This window comes from Mauremys reevesii, unplaced genomic scaffold (genome assembly GCF_016161935.1).
Source record: "Mauremys reevesii isolate NIE-2019 unplaced genomic scaffold, ASM1616193v1 Contig8, whole genome shotgun sequence".
Classification (NCBI taxonomy): Eukaryota; Metazoa; Chordata; order Testudines; family Geoemydidae; genus Mauremys; species Mauremys reevesii.
Genome location: NW_024100895.1, coordinates 918,962 through 936,527, shown reverse-complemented (window position 1 = coordinate 936,527; position 17,566 = coordinate 918,962). Strand labels below are relative to the sequence as shown.

Genomic DNA, 17,566 nt, shown 5'->3' with positions numbered 1-17,566 from the left:
GGGACCGCAGCGGCCGGATCTTTGGCCACCCCGGTCGCCGCTGGCATTTAGGCGGAGGGAGCTGGGGCAGGGGAGCGCGGGGAGGGCTGCCTGCAGCAAGGGGGGAGGGGGTGGCACGCAGGGGAACTGCCCGCCCCAGCTCACCCCTGTCTCACCTCCTCCCCGAGCACACCATGGCCGCTTCACTTCTCCCGCCTACCAGGCTTGTGGCACCAATCAGCTTAGGCACCAATCAACTGCGGGGTGCTGGATGACAAACACAGATGCGGCGCCTGCCCAGAGTCCCACCTGCAGCCAGGCTGTTCCCTGCTGCACAGAGAAACTTCAACTTCCTGATGGGGCCCTTCTGTGATGGGTGACAAGGGAGTCATCTCCTTTCTCTGCTGCAGGGACTTCGCACCTGGGGCTGGGTTCTTGGCTCAGGTCCCAGGATTGTTCCAGAGTGTCGCTTTATTGGGGCACCTGTCGGATGTGGGGAGCAGAGAAAGCCGGCTCAGCATGGCTCAGCCCATCCCCTTGCTCCTGCTGGGGGTCTTAGCCATCCCGGGGGGCTGTTCCCGTGAGTATCTGGGTTTAATTCCCCTCTGCACAGGGGAGGGAACAGTCCTGTCAGGGGTGTTGGAGAGATGGGGGAAGGGAGCCTCTAGGGAGCAGGGATCTGTACCGTTTCCTGCCGGGGCCCTCCCTGGGCCGGGCTGTGCTGGGTGATAGGAGCCACCTCCCTCCCATCTCCAGGGGTACAAAGTCTTGTCTCCAGGGCGCAGCCTGGTTGCACTCTGGGCTCCAAGAGGCGAGGTTCTCTGATGGGGGAAAAGGGTCTCTGAGCTCAGCATGGTTCTGCCCCTGCTTCTGCTGGGGGTCTTAGCCATCCCGGGGGGCTGTTCCCGTGAGTATGGGAGAGGAGGGGTGGGATCCTGTCCCAGGGCCGCCCGGAATTTCTGCCGAAGTCCCGGCACTTTGACGGTGGGTCCTGGGGCAGAAGGACCCACCGCCACTGAAGACCCGCCTCGGGACCCGCCGCCACTGAATTGCAAACAACGACCTGGAGCGGAAGAAGCTCTGGGGGGCCGGGCCCCACGAGAGTTTTCCGGGGCCCCCGGAGTGAGTGAGGGACCCTGCTCCAGGGGCCCTGAAAAACTCTCGTGGGGGCCCCTGAGGGGCCTGGGGCAAATTGCCCCTCTTGCCTGCCCCCCGGGCAGCCCTGTCCTGTCCCATCAGTAGGGAGCAGTCAGAGCTGACAGGGAGAAGGGGCCCATCAATGGTGTCACTGGGTGGAGGGGGGAGCTGTCAGCCCCTCCCCCAGGTACAGGGGAGGTCTGATGGGCATGGGGAGCAGGCTGCTGTGTGCTGGAGGGCAGGGGTCTTCTGTGGGACTTGCAGGGTGTGGGAGAAAGATCCCTCCACTCCTGGTGTGGGTGTGGGGGGGGGGGCGGTTTGCAGGCAGAGCTGGCTCCTTACCCAGGGCAGTGAGGGGGAGCAAGGACTCTATGATTGGCTATTGCTTTTTGGGCACCTAATAAACTTCTCTTTAATACCTCAATTTTCATTCCCATTGTTCCTCTCAGCCAATTCACTTTCATAATTTTTCTCTGCTTTGGCAGATTAGCCCTTTCGAAGCACCTGGTGTGGCTATTACTGGTCAGCACTGGCCTCTGTTTGCCCTTATTAAATGTAATTGGGTTGTGATCACTGGTCCCCAGTAACCACCAACTTCCAGTCCAGTGATCGGTTCATCTCTAGCCGTCAGAATGAGGTTCAAAATAGAGCTACAGCAGAACCTCAAAGTTATGACCCCCTCGGTTTGTAACGGAACAAAACATTCTGGTTCTTTCAAAAGTTTTCCCTTTATTTGTAGTTTACCTTTAACACAGCACTGTACTGTATTTGCTTTGTGTGTGTGTGTGTGTGTGTGTGCGTGTCTGCTGCTCCTGATTGTTACTTCTGGTGCCAAATGAGGTGTGTGGCTGACTGGTCAGTTCGTAACTCTGAGGTTCTGCTGTACTTCCTGTTGGGTGCAAGGCCTTTCATGTTACGCAGTGACTAGATTTGATGTTTGTTTATTACTGGCCTGGAGGAGGTGCGGGGATGGGGTTCGGAAAGGCGGGGGAGGTGTTGGAGGGGGGAGCCCTCATCCTTCCTCCCTTTCTCCTCCCTGCCAGGCTCTCATTCCCTGCGCTATTTCTACACGGGGGTATCTGAGTCCGGAGCAGGGGTGCCCAGCTTCATTGCGGTCGGGTACGTGGATGACGTGCCCTTCATTCACTATGACAGCGAGACACAGACAGCCCGGCCACAGCCTCAGGCCCCCTGGATGGAGGGGAAGATAGGGCCCCACTACTGGGAGACGGAGACTTGGAACCTGAGGAAGGTACAGGCAGTGTACAAAGTCAGCCTGCAGACACTGATTCAGCGCTACAACAAGAGCGGAGGTGAGTGTGGGGCACAGACACACACAAACCCACCCCCCATGCCTCTGTCAGGGCAGTGGGGGCTGCAAAGGGGAATGCTGGCGGCTGAGCAGTTGCTGCTGGGCTGTGGGTGCCTGGTGCCCCCACCCACACCCTGGTGGGACGTCTGCCCCTTCACCCATTCACTCAGGCACCTGGACCGAGCACTGCCAGGCACGGTGGGCACCTGGACTATTCAGACGATTGCAGCGACTCCATAGATTTCTCTCTCTGGGCTGGCTGGGGATTGTATTCCAGGTGTCATGGGGATGGGTGTGGGGGGGTTGGCAGAGTTTCCTGTGGGAAGTAAAATCAGTGGGATGTAATTGATCCAAATGCCCAGGGCAGGGAAGCAGCCTGGGGCGCTCTCAGCCCTGGGGGAATAGCATAGACCCCTGGGGCCTGGCTGAAGAAGCCTGAGAACAGTATAAAGGGACCTCCCAGGGGCGGGGAGAGTGAGGGAACTGCAGGGCTCCACCCCAAGCAAGGTGACAGCTGGAGGCCCCATCCCTGAGTGGGAGGAGGCCAGGAAGGGGCCCGAGGGACTGTTACCTTGGGAACTGTGACACCCGCTTCCCCTGCTGCTGCCAAGACGCCCCCACTTTGCCCCGCAGCAGCAGGGATGTGGGTGGAGGGGCATCGGCTGTTGGGCAGAAGGAGGGTGGCAGGTTAAGAGAAGCCAGGAAGAGGGGGTGTGAGAAGGGGGCTGAGCGATGGGGGAGCTGGGGCTATGGGGAAAGCACCTAGCTTGTGTGTGTGTGTGTGTGGCCAGAGTTTGTGTGGCCAGAGTGACCTCAGCCAACTTGGGAACCCACCTGCCCTCTCTGCTCAGTTGGGTGCAGGATTACAGGGCAGGCCCAGGGCCCAGTGAAGTCCTTGTGGGGATCACCTGTGAGGCGGGCTGGCCTGGCAATGCAGGTTCTTTGGCTACACCATGTAACACGGATCCCTACCTGCCCCAGGCCTCTGTCCGTGTGTGTCCATCCCTGACCCGGTCCCGGGGCTCTGTCCATGTGTGTCTGCCCCTGACCCGGCCCCGCGACTCTGTACGTGTGTGTCCATTCCAGCCTCCTGACCTGGCCCCGGGGCTCTGTCCGTGTGTATCCGTCTCAAGCTCCTGATCCGGCCCCGGGGCTCTGTGTGTGTGTGTCTGTCCCAGGCTCCTGTCTTGGCCCCAGGGCTCTGTCTGTGTTTGTCCATCCCTGTCCCTGCCCCGGGGCTCTGTCCATGTGTGTCCGTCCCAGGCGCCTCACCCGGTCCCGGGGCTCCATCCGTGGGTGTCCACCCCTGATCCGGCCCCGGGGCTCTGTCCGTGTGTGTCCGTCCCTGTCCCTGCCCCGGGGCTCTGTCCATGTGTGTCCGTCCCAGGCTCCTCACCCGGTCCCGGGGCTCCATCCGTGGGTGTCCACCCCTGATCCGGCCCCGGGGCTCTGTCCGTGTGTGTCCGTCCCTGTCCCGGCCCTGGGGCTCTGTCCATGTGTTTCCGTCCCAGGCTCCTGTCCCATCCCCGGGGCTCTGTCTGTTTGTGTCCGTCCCTGTCCCGGCCCTGGGGCTCTGTCCATGTGTTTCCGTCCCAGGCTCCTGTCCCATCCCCGGGGCTCTGTCTGTTTGTGTCCGTCCCTGACCCGGCCCTAGGGCTTTGACTGTGTGTGTCCATCTGTGACAGTGCGGTTCTGGCGGGACCCAACTGAGGTGCCAATTCAGGACCAATTGCTCAAACAGGGCAGTCACAGCCCTAGGCTGGGGTTTTTCCACCTCTAAGGCAAACCAAACCAGCCAGACAAAGAGGACTTTGGTCTTACCCCACTGGCTAACCACAAGTCACACAAGCAATTTCCTTAGACACTCCAGTCTCCCAGTATCACCACCAGTGCACTCGTCCTGGGGATGAATGGTTATGAAAACCAACACCCCAATAAAAGGAAACGGTTCTCTCGATCCCAAAGAATCAAGCCCCAGACCCAGGTCAATAGACACATCAGATCTTAGCCACAAATCATGCTGTTGCCAATCCTTTAGAATCTAAAATCTAAAGGTTTATTCATAAAGGGAAAAAGGTAGAGATGAGAGGTAGAATTGGTTAAATGGAATCAATTCCATACAGTGATGGCAAAGTTCTTAGTTCAGGCTTGCAGCACTGATGGAGTAAACTGCAGGTTCAAATCAAGTATCTGGAGAACATCCCCCGCTGGGATGGGTCAGTCAGTCCTTTGTTCAGAGCTTCAGTTTATAGCAAAGTCCCTCCACAGGAAAAAGCAGGATTGAAGACAGGATGGAGATGAGGCATCAGCCTTATATAGGCTCTTCCAGGTGTAAGAACCAATTTGTCCTTACTGTGGAAAATTACAGCCAAATGGAGTCAAGAGTCACATGGGCCAGTCCCTGCACTTTGCTGAGTCACAAGGCGTCTCTGCCTTCTCTCCATGGGCCAATTGTGTAGCTGATGGTCCTTAATGGGCCATCAAGCAGGCTAGGCAGGGCTAACACCAACGTGTCTGGGATATCTCCCAGAAGCAGAGCACAAATACAAAATACAGACAGAACATAGCCAATATTCATAACTTCAACTACAAAATGATACACAGACATACAGACAGCATCATCCTAACCAGCAACCCAGAACCTGGTCTTAGACACCTTATATGACCCCCTTTACATAAGATTTTATGAAACTACAGGACCTTGGTTGCAAACCATGTTCTATATGGTCCCAGTTTATATCAATAATGTCACACCATCCCTGTCCCGGCCCCAGGGCTCTGTCTGTGTGTGTGTCCGTTCCAGGCTCCTGTCCCGGCCCCGGGGCTCTGTCCGTGTGTATCCGTCCCTGTCCCGGCCCTGGGGCTCTGTCCGTGTGTGTCCGTCCCAGGCTCCTGACCCAGCCCCGCGGCTCTGTCCGTGCGTGTCTGTCTTAGGCCTTCACACATATCAGAACACATATGGTTGCCACCTCTTGGCTGATGGGAGCACCTGGGGCATTGACCAGTTTGCATTTGATGGGAACGACTTCATCAGCTTTGACAAGAAGACGCTGACGTGGGTTGCAGCAGATCCCGGGGCCCAGGTCACCAAGCAGAAATGGGGTGACATGGACATCCAGTATCGGAAGCAATACCAGGAGCAGACCTGCGTCGAATGGCTGGGGAAGTACCTGGAGTACGGGAAGGAGATGCTGCAGAGGAGAGGTGACACGGGAGGAATCACCCACCTGGGAGTCATTTCTGTACGAGACCTGCCCCCTCCCGCCCCATGCATCCCCAAGGATCACTGGGGCAATACCAGAGTTTTTGATCCATTGGCAATTCTGAAAAGTCATGGGCAGGGGGAGGGGGATTTTTATTTGCTTTGGACAAAACATTTTGTTTGGATTTCAACCAGATTTCTCCAATTTTGAATTTAGTAAAAATATAGTTCTGGGCAGCGTTGAAATCCAAACCCATTTTTAATCCCAAATTCCAGAGGTTTTTATTTTTTAATGTGAAATCAGCCCAGTTGTACCTTAAGTTTCACCCAGCTCTGCCCCAGAGTGGGCATTTCCCCGAACAGAGGCTCCCCCCAGGTTCTGTCCACTCCGGTGGCATAACCAGTGATGTGGGCACTTCCTCAGTTCAGACCCCGCCCTCCCTCTCAGTGCCCTTGTGCCCACGGGCTCCTGCAATTGGCTGCTCTCAGGGACATGGGGCTGGGGGGCAGAGCTGTCCCTGATGCTGAGAAACCAACTCCCCCTTTGGGGATGCTCCTGCCTCTCTGATCTCCCCCCGCCCATCTTTTTGGGTCTCTGTCTGGGTGTAGGTGGGTGGAGGGACACTGGGGCAGGTGCTGGTAACGGCCGGGGGGACACGGGTTCTGCTCACCGGCCGTGACCCCATGACTCCCCCTCTGCCCCCTCGTCTCCCCAGAGCGCCCGGCCGTGCGGGTCACCGGCAGAGACGCCCCCGGTGGCCCCACCACCCTCTGCTGCCGGGCCCACGGCTTCTACCCCCGGGACATCGCCCTGAGCTGGCTGAGACACGGGGGGAGCAGCGAGAACGAGACGTGGCGAGGGGGGGTCCTGCCCAACGGGGACGGGACCTACCACGCCTGGGCCACGGTGGAGATCGACCCCCGGGAGAGAGGCCTGTACCGCTGCCGTGTGGAGCACGAGAGCCTGGCCAAGCCACTCGACACTGCATGGGGTGAGGCTGGGGCGTGTGGATGCTGGATGAAATGGGGCGGGGGGTGTCACAGGGCGACTGGCCCTACAGCCCCACCGGTAACACACTTCGCTCACCTCCCCAGGTGGAGAAAATGAGCGAAGCCGCAGGACAGGCAGGGCCTGTGGCTAGCGGGGGAGGTCGCTAAGACAGGAACCAGAGGGGAGGGGGCACCCCGGAAAGCCAGCCGGGATCCCAGCTGGGCCGGGGTGTGACCGCGGAGCCAGCCGGGATCCCAGCTGGGCCGGGGTGTGACCGCGGAGCCAGCCGGGATCCCAGCCCGGGCCGGGGTGTGACCGCGGAGCCAGCCGGGATCCCAGCCCTGGCGGGGGTGTGACCGCGAGCCAGCCTGGATCCCAGCCGGGCCGGGTGTGACGCGGAGCCAGCCGGGATCCCAGCTGGGCCGGGTGTGACCGCGTAGCCAGCCTGGATCCCACCCGGGCCGGGGTGTGACCGCGGAGCCAGCCGGGATCCCAGCTGGGCCGGGGTGTGACCGCGGAGCCAGCCGGGATCCCAGCCCGGGCCGGGGTGTGACCGCGGAGCCAGCTGGGATCCCAGCCCGGGCCGGGGTGTGACCGCGGAGCCAGCTGGGATCCCAGCCCGGGCCGGGGTGTGACCGCGGAGCCAGCCGGGATCCCAGCCCGGGCCGGGGTGTGACCGCGGAGCCAGCTGGGATCCCAGCACGGGCCGGGGTGTGAACGCGGAGCCAGCCGGGATCCCAGCCCTGGCCGGGGTGTGACTGCGGAGCCAGCCGGGATCCCAGCTGGGCCGGGGTGTGACCGCGGAGCCAGCCGGGATCCCAGCCCTGGCCGGGGTGTGACCGCGGAGCCAGCCGGGATCCCAGCCTGGGCCGGGGTGTGACCGAGGAGCCAGACGGGATCCCAGCCTGGGCCGGGGTGTGACCGCGGAGCCAGCCTGGATCCCAGCTGGGCCAGGTGTGACCGCGGAGCCAGCCGGGATCACAGCTGTGCCAGGTGTGACCGCGGAGCCAGCCGGGATCCCAGCTGGGCCCGGTGTGACCGCGGAGCGAGCCGGGATCCCAGCCCTGGCCGGGGTGTGACCGCGGAGCCAGCCGGGATCCCAGCCCTGGCCGGGGTGTGACCGCGGAGCCAGCCTGGATCCCAGCTGGGCCGGGGTGTGACCGCGGAGCCAGCCGGGATCCCAGCTGGGCCGGGGTGTGACCGCGGAGCCAGCCGGGATCCCAGCTGGGCCGGGGTGTGACCGCGTAGCCAGCCGGGATCCCAGCCCTGGCGGGTGTGACCGAGCCAGCCGGGATCCCAGCCCTGGCCGGGTGTGACGCGAGCCAGCCTGGATCCCAGCCCAGGCCGGGGTGTGACCGTGGAGCCAACGGGGATCCCAGCCGGGCCGGGGTGTGACCGCGGAGCCAGCCGGGATCCCAGCCCGGGCCGGGGTGTGACCGCGGAGCCAGCCGGGATCCCAGCTGGGCCGGGGTGTGACCGCGGAGCCAGCCGGGATCCCAGCCCTGGCCGGGGTGTGACTGCGGAGCCAGCCGGGATCCCAGCTGGGCCGGGGTGTGACCGCGGAGCCAGCCGGGATCCCAGCCCTGGCCGGGTGTGACGCGAGCCAGCCGGGATCCCAGCCTGGGCCGGGTGTGACCGAGAGCCAGACGGGATCCCAGCCTGGGCCGGGTGTGACCGTGGAGCCAGCCAGGATCCCAGCTGGGCCAGGTGTGACCGCGGAGCCAGCCGGGATCCCAGCCCTGGCCGGGGTGTGACCGCGGAGCCAGCCTGGATCCCAGCCCTGGCCGGGGTGTGACCGCGGAGCCAGCCGGGATCCCACCCGGGCCGGGGTATGACCGCGGAGCCAGCCTGGATCCCAGCTGGGCCGGGGTGTGACCGCGGAGCCAGCCGGGATCCCAGCCCGGGCCGGGGTGTGACCGCGGAGCCAGCCGGGATCCCAGCTGGGCCGGGGTGTGACCGCGGAGCCAGCCGGGATCCCAGCCCTGGCCGGGGGTCCCAGGCACTGAAACGGCGGCTGGAGGTGGAACGGGGTTGGGAACACGGCGAGCCTGGTGCCAGGCCCCTGTGAGTTAGCGGGAGTTGAAAAGTCCTGTTAACAAAGGATTGAAAAGGGAGCGCGAGGCCTGGGCCCCGGGGAGAAGCGACGCTCGGGAAGGAGCAGGGAGGGGCGCCCGCTTCCCCTGGCCGCCGGGGTTTGCAGAATAAGGGACGTTCCCGGAACAGACTCACCGCGGGGTATGGCGCACGGGGCAGGGTAAAGAGACAGCCCTGGGGGGTGCGAATGGGGCATGGGAAGGACGTGGTGTTTGGGGGGGTCTCTCACTCCCTGCTCCCTTGCAGAGCCCCCGTCCCGCTCGGCCCTGCTCCCGGCGCTGATCGGGGCCGTCGCTGTGGCTGCCCTGCTCGCTGGGGCAGCCGGGTTTGTTCTCTGGAGGAGGCGGCGCTCAGGTAATGGGGGGCCGGTGGTGCCACCTCTCAGCGTGGGGCGTGCGATGGGGCCCGGAGGCTGCAGGAATCTGGAGGGGGACCCCTGCGTGGGGGCTGTGTCACTGGGTGACTGCCCTGCGGGGGGCTGGGCCAGAGACCCCGCTGGGGGCTGCTGCTGGGCCAGAGCCAGAGACGGGGCGGATGGCGCTGGGTCTCTCTGTTCCCTTCCTTACGCCCGGCTTCCCCGGGACACTGAGTCGCGCCCTGAGCCCCCGGGGTCTATGCTGGGCCGGGAACACGGATCGGAGCCGGTTCCTGCCTCGGGAGCGGCCGCACTCACTGCGATCTGCCTTCTCTCTGCAGGGAAAACCGGAGCCGGCTACACCCCAGCTCAGGGTGAGTGTGAGCCCGTCCCGGCTGCTGGCAGGTGTGGGGAGGGGGCACGGCCCAGCCCGGGGACCCTCCCCTGGGACCTGGCGCTAACGTCCCATCGCCCCCTGCTCAGCCAGTCACCCGCAATCCCCTGTGTCGCGCGACGTGCCCCCGGCTCTGCGGGGTGCAGGCCCCCTGGTCTCCGGGCTGAGCCGTGGTAGGCGATTGGGGGGGGGGGGGCTCTTGGCTGGCTCTGCCTGGGGCAGCTCGGGGTGATGCTGTTCCCTGTCTAGGGCAGGCCGGGGGGTGAGCCTGGGGGCGGGGGAGGTGGAATCGATTCCTGGGGAGACGTCTGCCTCGCCAGCACCAGTTCAGGAGACACTAACCCCCCTTCTCCCCCCACAGAGGGCAACCGGGACTCCAGCTCCTCTCCGGAAGGTAAGGGGTTAATGATGGAGCAGGAGGGGTGACCCGTTAACCCTTCAGTTCCCGGTCAGAGGCCCCAGCAGGGAGACCAGGCGGGGGTGGGATCTCTGGGGGGGGGGGGGGCCTGTGAATGGGACTTGGCGATTCACCCCCACACCCCCCAGGAGGGTCATCTGTGAGCAGGGCAGGTAACCAGGGGCCCCTCCTTTCCCCTCTCTGGGGCCAGGCTCCCCCTGGCAGAGATGGGAGGGACGGTCCCTGAGATCCCACCGCGGGGGCCCTGCCACATGGGCCCTTCCTCTCCCAGCCTCGGGATCAGGGCCCCCCAGGCCGAGCCGGCAGCGATGGTCCCTGGCTCCCAGGGCAGCTCCCCTGGGGAGGGGTGGGTCTAACGGGACGAGTGGGGCCGTGACCCCGGGAGCACACTCAGCCCCTGGGCTCGGAGACGCTGACCCTGTCCCCTTCTCCCCACAGCCAGCCACAAAGAATCCAGCAAAGGATCCAGCAGGGGTAAGTGCTGGGTGGTCCAGCCCCCTTGGGGATCGGCTGCGGTCATGGAGACCTCTATGGGGGGACGCCTTCCCCAGGCCTGACCTGGGGCGCCCAGCAGTCCCCCAGCCGGGGGTAGGTCCCCTCTCCAAGGGGGGTCGTTCCAGGCAGCAGGGACTGGGGGGGTGTTGTGGGGTGGGGGGCTGCAGCCCACAATGTCTGAGGGCTCACTGTACCTCAGCCCCTATATGAACTGGGACAGGAGTGGGGCTGAGTGTGACCCCCCCACAGCAGAGCTGGGCTGGGACCAGATACCAGGACCCTCAGATCCTGACCCCCCGGCCATTCCCGCCCCAGCTGGGGTCCCTGCGCTCCCCCCCCCCCCCCCAGCCTCCAGCCCTGGTGCGTGAGGGGGATTATTACCCCAGAACTGGGTCTGCCTGGCCCCGGCCGCTGCCCCCTTTCTGATCCCTTCCCATGGTCCCTGCTGGGCCATTTCTGGGCCTGCGAGACATTCTGCTCAGCCCAGTCTGATCCCAGTGGCGCGGGGTGGGGGGATCGGCCAGGAACCAGCCCCTGGCACAGCACTAACCCCCTTCTCCCTCCCACAGGCAGCGACTCCGGGTGTGACACCGGCTCGCTAGGTAAGTGGTGACTCCAGCCCAGGGCGCTGGCTGCTCTCTGGGCGTGCGGCTCCCCCCGGCCATAGGCCCAGAGCCCCCCAGGCCCTGCCCCTCTAGCAGACCAGCCTGGGGGCAGAGCGGGGGAGTCTGAGTGCCTGCTCCCCCCGGTGGGGAGCAATGAACCCGCCTGGGAACTCCCTCCTCTTCCCCCCACCCTGCCTAGGCAGAGCTGGGAGCGACCCTGCTGGGTGTGGAGCGTCTCACCCCATCTGGCCCTGCTGCGGGGGGATCTGGAGAACAGCCCGAGGGTGGGGGGAGCCCCCGTCCGGCTGCAGCGGGTCCCTCTCCGGTGTCAGCCCTGAACCCTACGAACAGACACGGCTCCTGCAGAGGCGCCAGTAGAAAAAGGGGGTGCACTGGGGGGGCACCGCCAGAAAAGGGGGGCATGGGGGCCGCCAGAAAAAAAGGGGAGGCTCTGGGCTCCCCCCGACTCCTTGTATCTCGGTCCTGCAGGGTTGGCAGCCACAAGTGTGGGAGTGACCAGTTTCCATCCAGAAGATCAGCAGCTCCTCGCAGTGGGTGTTCCTGCCCCACCCGACGACGGGGACCCCCCAGCGGGCATGGTCTAGGCTGGAGTCGTTCCTGGGGTCTCTCCCCTCGGCCGCTGACTGCCCGTGTGACCTGGACTGAATCCCTCACCCTTTCCCTCTGCCTCAGCGCCCAGGCCCGGGTGCGACGCTCGGCTGCCTCGCGGGGCCGTGCTGGGTTTGTGGATAAATCTCTGCATTAAGCATCTTCATGTAACTTTCCTATGCCTTTGTATTATGCCTCTGTTCTCCTACAACTCTGTATCAGATCCTTAGAAAGAAAACTTTGTACTGAGCCTTGGTATAATGTTAAAAAATGTCTTTTCACTAGGAGTAGAATAAGATCCCCCCCCCCCTTAATCAATTGCCCCGTGGAATGAGCGAGCTGTGAATGAGGAAGGCGGGAGGCAGCACCTCCAGGCAGCTGCAGCCCTTGGAGAGGGGCTGGGAGCCAGCCCCAAGGACAATAAGTGTCCAGTGGGCTCACTAGGGAAGCTCAGACACTGACGGCCTCTGGGGGGGGGGGGGATAGAAGCCACCCCCTGCTTTTGGAAACACCCTCTGTGCAGCACTGGGACAACCCCCAGAAGGAAGCAGCACAAAGGCCCAACGGCCACAGACACAGATTTTGGAGCTGGTACAGATTTGCACGAGAGGGAAGCTGCTATAAACGTGAGGGGTCTTGCAGAGGACCCCGGCTCCACCCCTCCCCCATCTAACTCACCTGGCCAGTGCAGGGGAGGGGAGCAGCTAGTTGGTAACAACAACAAGACAGAGTGTGTGTATGTGTGATATAGATCATATGCAGCTGACACAGTGCGGGTTGATAGAATCATAGACTGTCAGGGTTGGAAGGGACCTCAGGAGGGATCTAGTCCAACCCCCTGCTCAAAGCAGGACCAACCCCCAGATTTTTACCCCAGTTCCCCAAATGGCCCCCTCAGGGATTGAACTCACAACCCTGGGTTTAGCAGGCCAATGCTCAACCCCCTGAGCTATCCCTCCCCCAATAAATGTGGGGCTTTGCCTTATCCCCTCTGAAAAGATCCTGTGCAGCACTTTAAGTACAACAGGTTAAGTACCTGGGATCTGTCAGACTTACAGTGAAAGCTGCTGTGTGGGCAGGGACCCTTTGATTTCTCAACCAGGGGACGCGCACCCCTGGGGGTCACAGAGACCTGCCAGGGGGTACATCAACTCCACTGGATATTTCCCTAGTAGTACAGCAGGCTACACAAAAAACACCCGTGAAATCGGTGCAAACTGCAGTTTCATACCGTGACTGTTTCCATGGCTGTGTGTAATGCACAGGGCACTGACATGTAAGTGCAATGTTTATATTCCAATTAATTTATCTTATAATTATATGGTAAAAATGTACGACTGTATTTTTCACTCCATGCAGCCGATGAAGTGGGCTGTAACAGAATCATAGAATATCAAGCTTGGAAGGGACCTCAGGAGCCTCTGCCCACGAAAGCTTCTGCCCAAATAAATGTGTTAGTCTCTAAGGTGCCACAAGGACTCCTGTTCTTTGTGCGCATACAGACTGACACGCCTCCACTCGGAAATGTTTCAGTAACAGTGTGACTGTGACACGTCTGATTTTTAAGTACTTTTAAGTGAGGTGAAACTCGGGGGACACAAGACAATCCGCCTTCGGAAAGGGGGACACTGGCAAGCGTGAGAGCCGCTGGACTCGCTCGTGTCTCTGAACCCCTGGAATAAAGGCCCTGTCTCTGCTGCTGAGAACTGAAAACTCCAGTCAATGCAGGAGGATTCACAGGCCGAGGCCTGGGGCGTCCCCTGTTGGTGCCGTTGCAGCCGGGAGCCGGTAAAGCCCAATGGCTCCGTCACAGACAGACCCAGCTAACACCGCGCAGACCACGGCGCTCTCAGTCCCAGCGGCTCTGGGTCTGTGCAGGGCAGAGACACCGCAGCCCCCCCTGCCCCTCCTCAGACGGCCGCCAGAGCCGGACCCGGGGCAGTGTGTTCATTGCCCGTTTTGCAGTCGTGTCGGGGGTGCCCAGTGCAGGCGGAGACCCCCCGGCGCCAGGCGCTGCACAGCCAGTCCCTGCCCCAGGGAGCTGACAGCTCTGGGGAGAGACGCTCAGACGGGTTAACGTTGCTGGTGTCAGCACGGTGCGGCCCTCGGCGGAGGAGGCTGCGCCCGGGGATCCTGGCCTAGCGATGCGTTAGCGGCATGTCGGGGCCTGTCTCAGCTCGGCGTGGGGCAGATGTGGGCAGGATCCCCACGGATCCAGCCGGCCCGGGGCAGGGTGCAGCTCCCGGGGGGACTGGCACAACCGGCAGTTCAGCCCCAGCTCCCTGCCGCCTGGGTGTGACCCGCGCTGGGCCTGGCGGGCGCCAGAGGCCGGACAGCAGCAGCTCTGCCGTTCCCCCGCGCTCCGGTCCCCATGTGACTGCCTCGAACTCGGCTGCTGGGGCACGGGCAGGGGAAGAGGAGGCGTCACCCTGCGGGCTGCAGCGAGCGCACTGCGACTTCGCCATCCTGTCCCCCCGGCCCCCGGCACGGGGAACCTGCGGCCCTGCGGCGAGCGGGGAGAGTTAAACACAGCCTGAGCCGCTGCGCCGGTCGCCTGGCCTGGGCGGGAGCCCGTCACCGCAGCCAGCCGCCCGCAGCGGGGCAGTGCCCACCGCACACAGTGCCGGCCACGGGGGACAGACACACCCCGACCCCCTGGGGAGCTCGCCCTGGTCGCTGGGTTCGATCCAGCTGCCTTCTACTGCCCACGGGGCAGCCTGGGGTGGGCAGGGGGGTCTGTGGGGCAGGGGAAAGGGCTCAGGAGATCAGGCAGGGCCGCAGCAGGGCCGGCTGGGGGGTGTAACGCAGCAGAGTCTCCCCACAATCCACCAGGAGCTTTGTTATTCGCTGTTGAGTTTGTGTGGTAGGTGCCCAGATGCCAGGGTGACAGGCAGCAGGGTAACTCCCCCGTGCGAGAGGCCAGGAGGCAGGGCCTGGAGCGAGGGGGGGTCAGTGGGGAGGGAAGTTATGGGCAGGGTGAGGATTAAAGGGGTGGGGGGGAGTTAAGGGAGCCAGGACTCCTGGGTTCTCTCCTGGACTAAGGCTCCTAAATCATAGAATCATAGAATCATAGAATTCAAGATCAGAAGGGACCATTATGATCATCTAGTCTGACCTCCTGCAAGATGCAGGCCACATAAGCCGATCCACCCACTCCTTAGCAAGGGAACCCTGCCCCATGCTTCGGAGGAAGGCGAAAAACCTCCAGGGCCATAGCCAATCTTCCCTGGAGGAAAATTCCTTCCCGACCCCAAATATGGCGGTCAGCTGAACCCCGAGCATGCGGGCAAGACTCTCCAGCCAAACCCTCTGGAAAGGTTATATCATACCAGGCACATAATTGACCCATTGACTAAGCCCGTTATCCTATCATACCATCCCCTCCATAAACTTATCTAGCTTAATCTTAAAGTCATGGAGGTCCTTCGCCCCCACTGTTTCCCTCGGTAGACTGTTCCAGCATTGCACTCCCCTGATGGTTAGAAACCTTCGTCTAATTTCAAGCCTGAATTTCCTGACTGACAGTTTATATCCGTTCGTCCTCGTGTCCACATTAGCACTGAGCTGAAATAATTCTTCTCCTTCCCTGGTATTTATCCCTCTGATATATTTGAAGAGTGTAATCATATCTCCTCTCATCCTTCTTTTGGTTAAGGAAAACAAACCGAGCTCCTCAAGTCTCCTTTCATACGAAAGGCCTTCCATTCCTCGGATCATTCTAGTGGCCCTTCTTTGTACCTGTTCTAGTTTGAATTCATCCTTCTTAAACATGGGAGACCAAAACTGCACACAATACTCCAAATGAGGTCTCACCAGCGCCTTATATAACGGGACTAGCACCTCCTTATCCCTACTAGAAATACCTCGCCTAATGCAACCCAAGACCGCATTAGCTTTTTAACGCCACATCACATTGCCTACTCATAGTCATCTTGCGATCAACCAGGACTCCTAGGTCCTTCTCCTCCTCCGTTACTTCCAACTGGTGCGTCCCCAGCTTATAACTAAAGTTCTTGTTAGACATCCCTAAATGCATAACCTTACACTTCTCACTATTGAATTTCATCCTGTTACTAATACTCCAGTTTACAAGGTCATCTAAATCTCCTGGAGAATATCCGATCCTCTTCCGAATTGACAATACCCCCCAACTTGGTGTCATCCGCAAACTTTATCAGCCCACTCCTACTCTTGGTTCCCAGGTCAGCAATAAATAGATTGAATAAAATCGGACCCAAAACCGAGCCTTGAGGAACTCCACTGGTGACCCTCCAACCGGACAGTTCCCCTTCAATACTACCCTCTGCAGTCTCCCTTTAACCAGCTCCTTATCCACCTCTGGATTTTCACTGATCCCCATATTAACCAAATTAACAAGTAAATCTAAATGCGGTAACGTATCAAACGCCTTACTGAAATCCAGATATATAATATCCACCACATTTCCCTTGTCTAAAAATCTGTTACTCTCTCAAAGAAGGAGATCAAGTTGGTTTGGCACGATCTACCTTTCGTAAATCCATGCTGTAATCTATCCCAGTTGCCATCGGCCTCATGCTCCGGAACCACTCTCTCTTTAAGATTTTTCCATGACTTTGCATACTACAGATGTTAGACTAACAGGCCTATAATTCCCGGGTCACTTTTTTCCCCTTCTTGAATATAGGAACTACATTAGCTAATCTCCAGTCAGTCGGTACAATCCCCGAATTTAGGGATTTATTAAAGATTATCGCTAACGGGCTAGCAATATCCCTCGCCAATTCCCTTAATATTCTAGGATGAAGATTATCCGGGCACCCCGATTTACTTCCGTTAAGCCGTTCCAGTTTGGCTTCTACCTCAACTACCGTAATGTCTACCCCCATATCTTCATTCCCATCGGTCCCTCTATCGCTATTCCTTAGCCCTTCATTAGCCTCATTAAAGACCGAGGCAAAGTATTCGTTCAGATATTGTGCCATTCCAAGATTATCCCTAATCTCCACTCCATTTAAAGTTTTAAGCGGTCCCACTTCTTCTTTCTTGGTTTTCTTCCTATTTATATGGCTAAAAAACCGTTTGCTATTGGTTTTAATCCCCTTCGCTAGATCCATCTCCACTCGTCGCTTTGCCTTTCTCACAGCTTCCCTGCACCCTCTGACCTCAATAAGGTAGGTTTCCTTGCTGATCCCTCCCATTTTCACTTTAGCTCTTTGGAAGACGCCCCCGGGCAGCGCAGGGGGAGGCTGAGGGGCACGTGGGTAATGTGAGCAGGTGGGGGGAGGCTCATTGGGAGTGGGGGGGAACCAGGTGTGTGTTCGTGACTCTAAGCACAGAGGGTTCAGATCCCCCCCCCCCATGTCTGTGACTGTAACTTAAGTGGGGGTTGGCCCCGGCCCCTGTGTCTGGGTGGGGCTGCGGGCGGGGCCCCAGGGCCCTGTGTCTGGGTGGGGCTGCGGGGTTGGCCCTGGCCCCTGTGTCTGGGTGGGGCTGCGGGCGGGGGGCCCCGGGGCCCCTGTGTCTGGGTGGGGCTGCGGGGGGGGGGGTTGGCCCCGGGCCCCCTGTGTCTGGGTGGGGCTGCGGGCGGGGGGGCCCGGGCCTGCCCCCCCCCCAGCTGTGCCGGAATCTCACTTCCTCCCTGGCCCGGCCCCGTGGGTCTGTCGCAACGGGCAGGACACGCCCGTGGTGCCCCAACCCCGCGGGGGGGCGGCTCCCAGGGCCGGCAGCAGCGGCCCCCGCCCGCCCCACAGCACAGCGGGATCGCGACCCACACGGCATGGAGGGCCCAGGCAGCCTCCTCCTCTTCCCCCTCCTCCTGCTGGGGGGCGCTGAGTCACGTGAGTAGGGGCAACCGGGGGCTTAACCCCTCCCCCAGGAGCGGGAGGGTGGGGGCGGGGAGCCGGGACTGCTGGGTTCCCTCCGGGGCGCTGGGCGGGGAGTGGGGGCTGGTGGGTCAGCGCAGGGGGGCTGGGAGCCAGGACTCCTGGGTTCTC

At 61.3% G+C, this 17,566-nt stretch overlaps 1 protein-coding gene across 1 annotated transcript in view; it reads left to right on the top strand.

The window, feature by feature from the left end:
- Positions 1–17,566, top strand: part of LOC120394831 (class I histocompatibility antigen, F10 alpha chain-like) — a 44,564-nt gene that overhangs the window by 20,284 nt on the left and 6,714 nt on the right. The window lies entirely within an intron of this gene.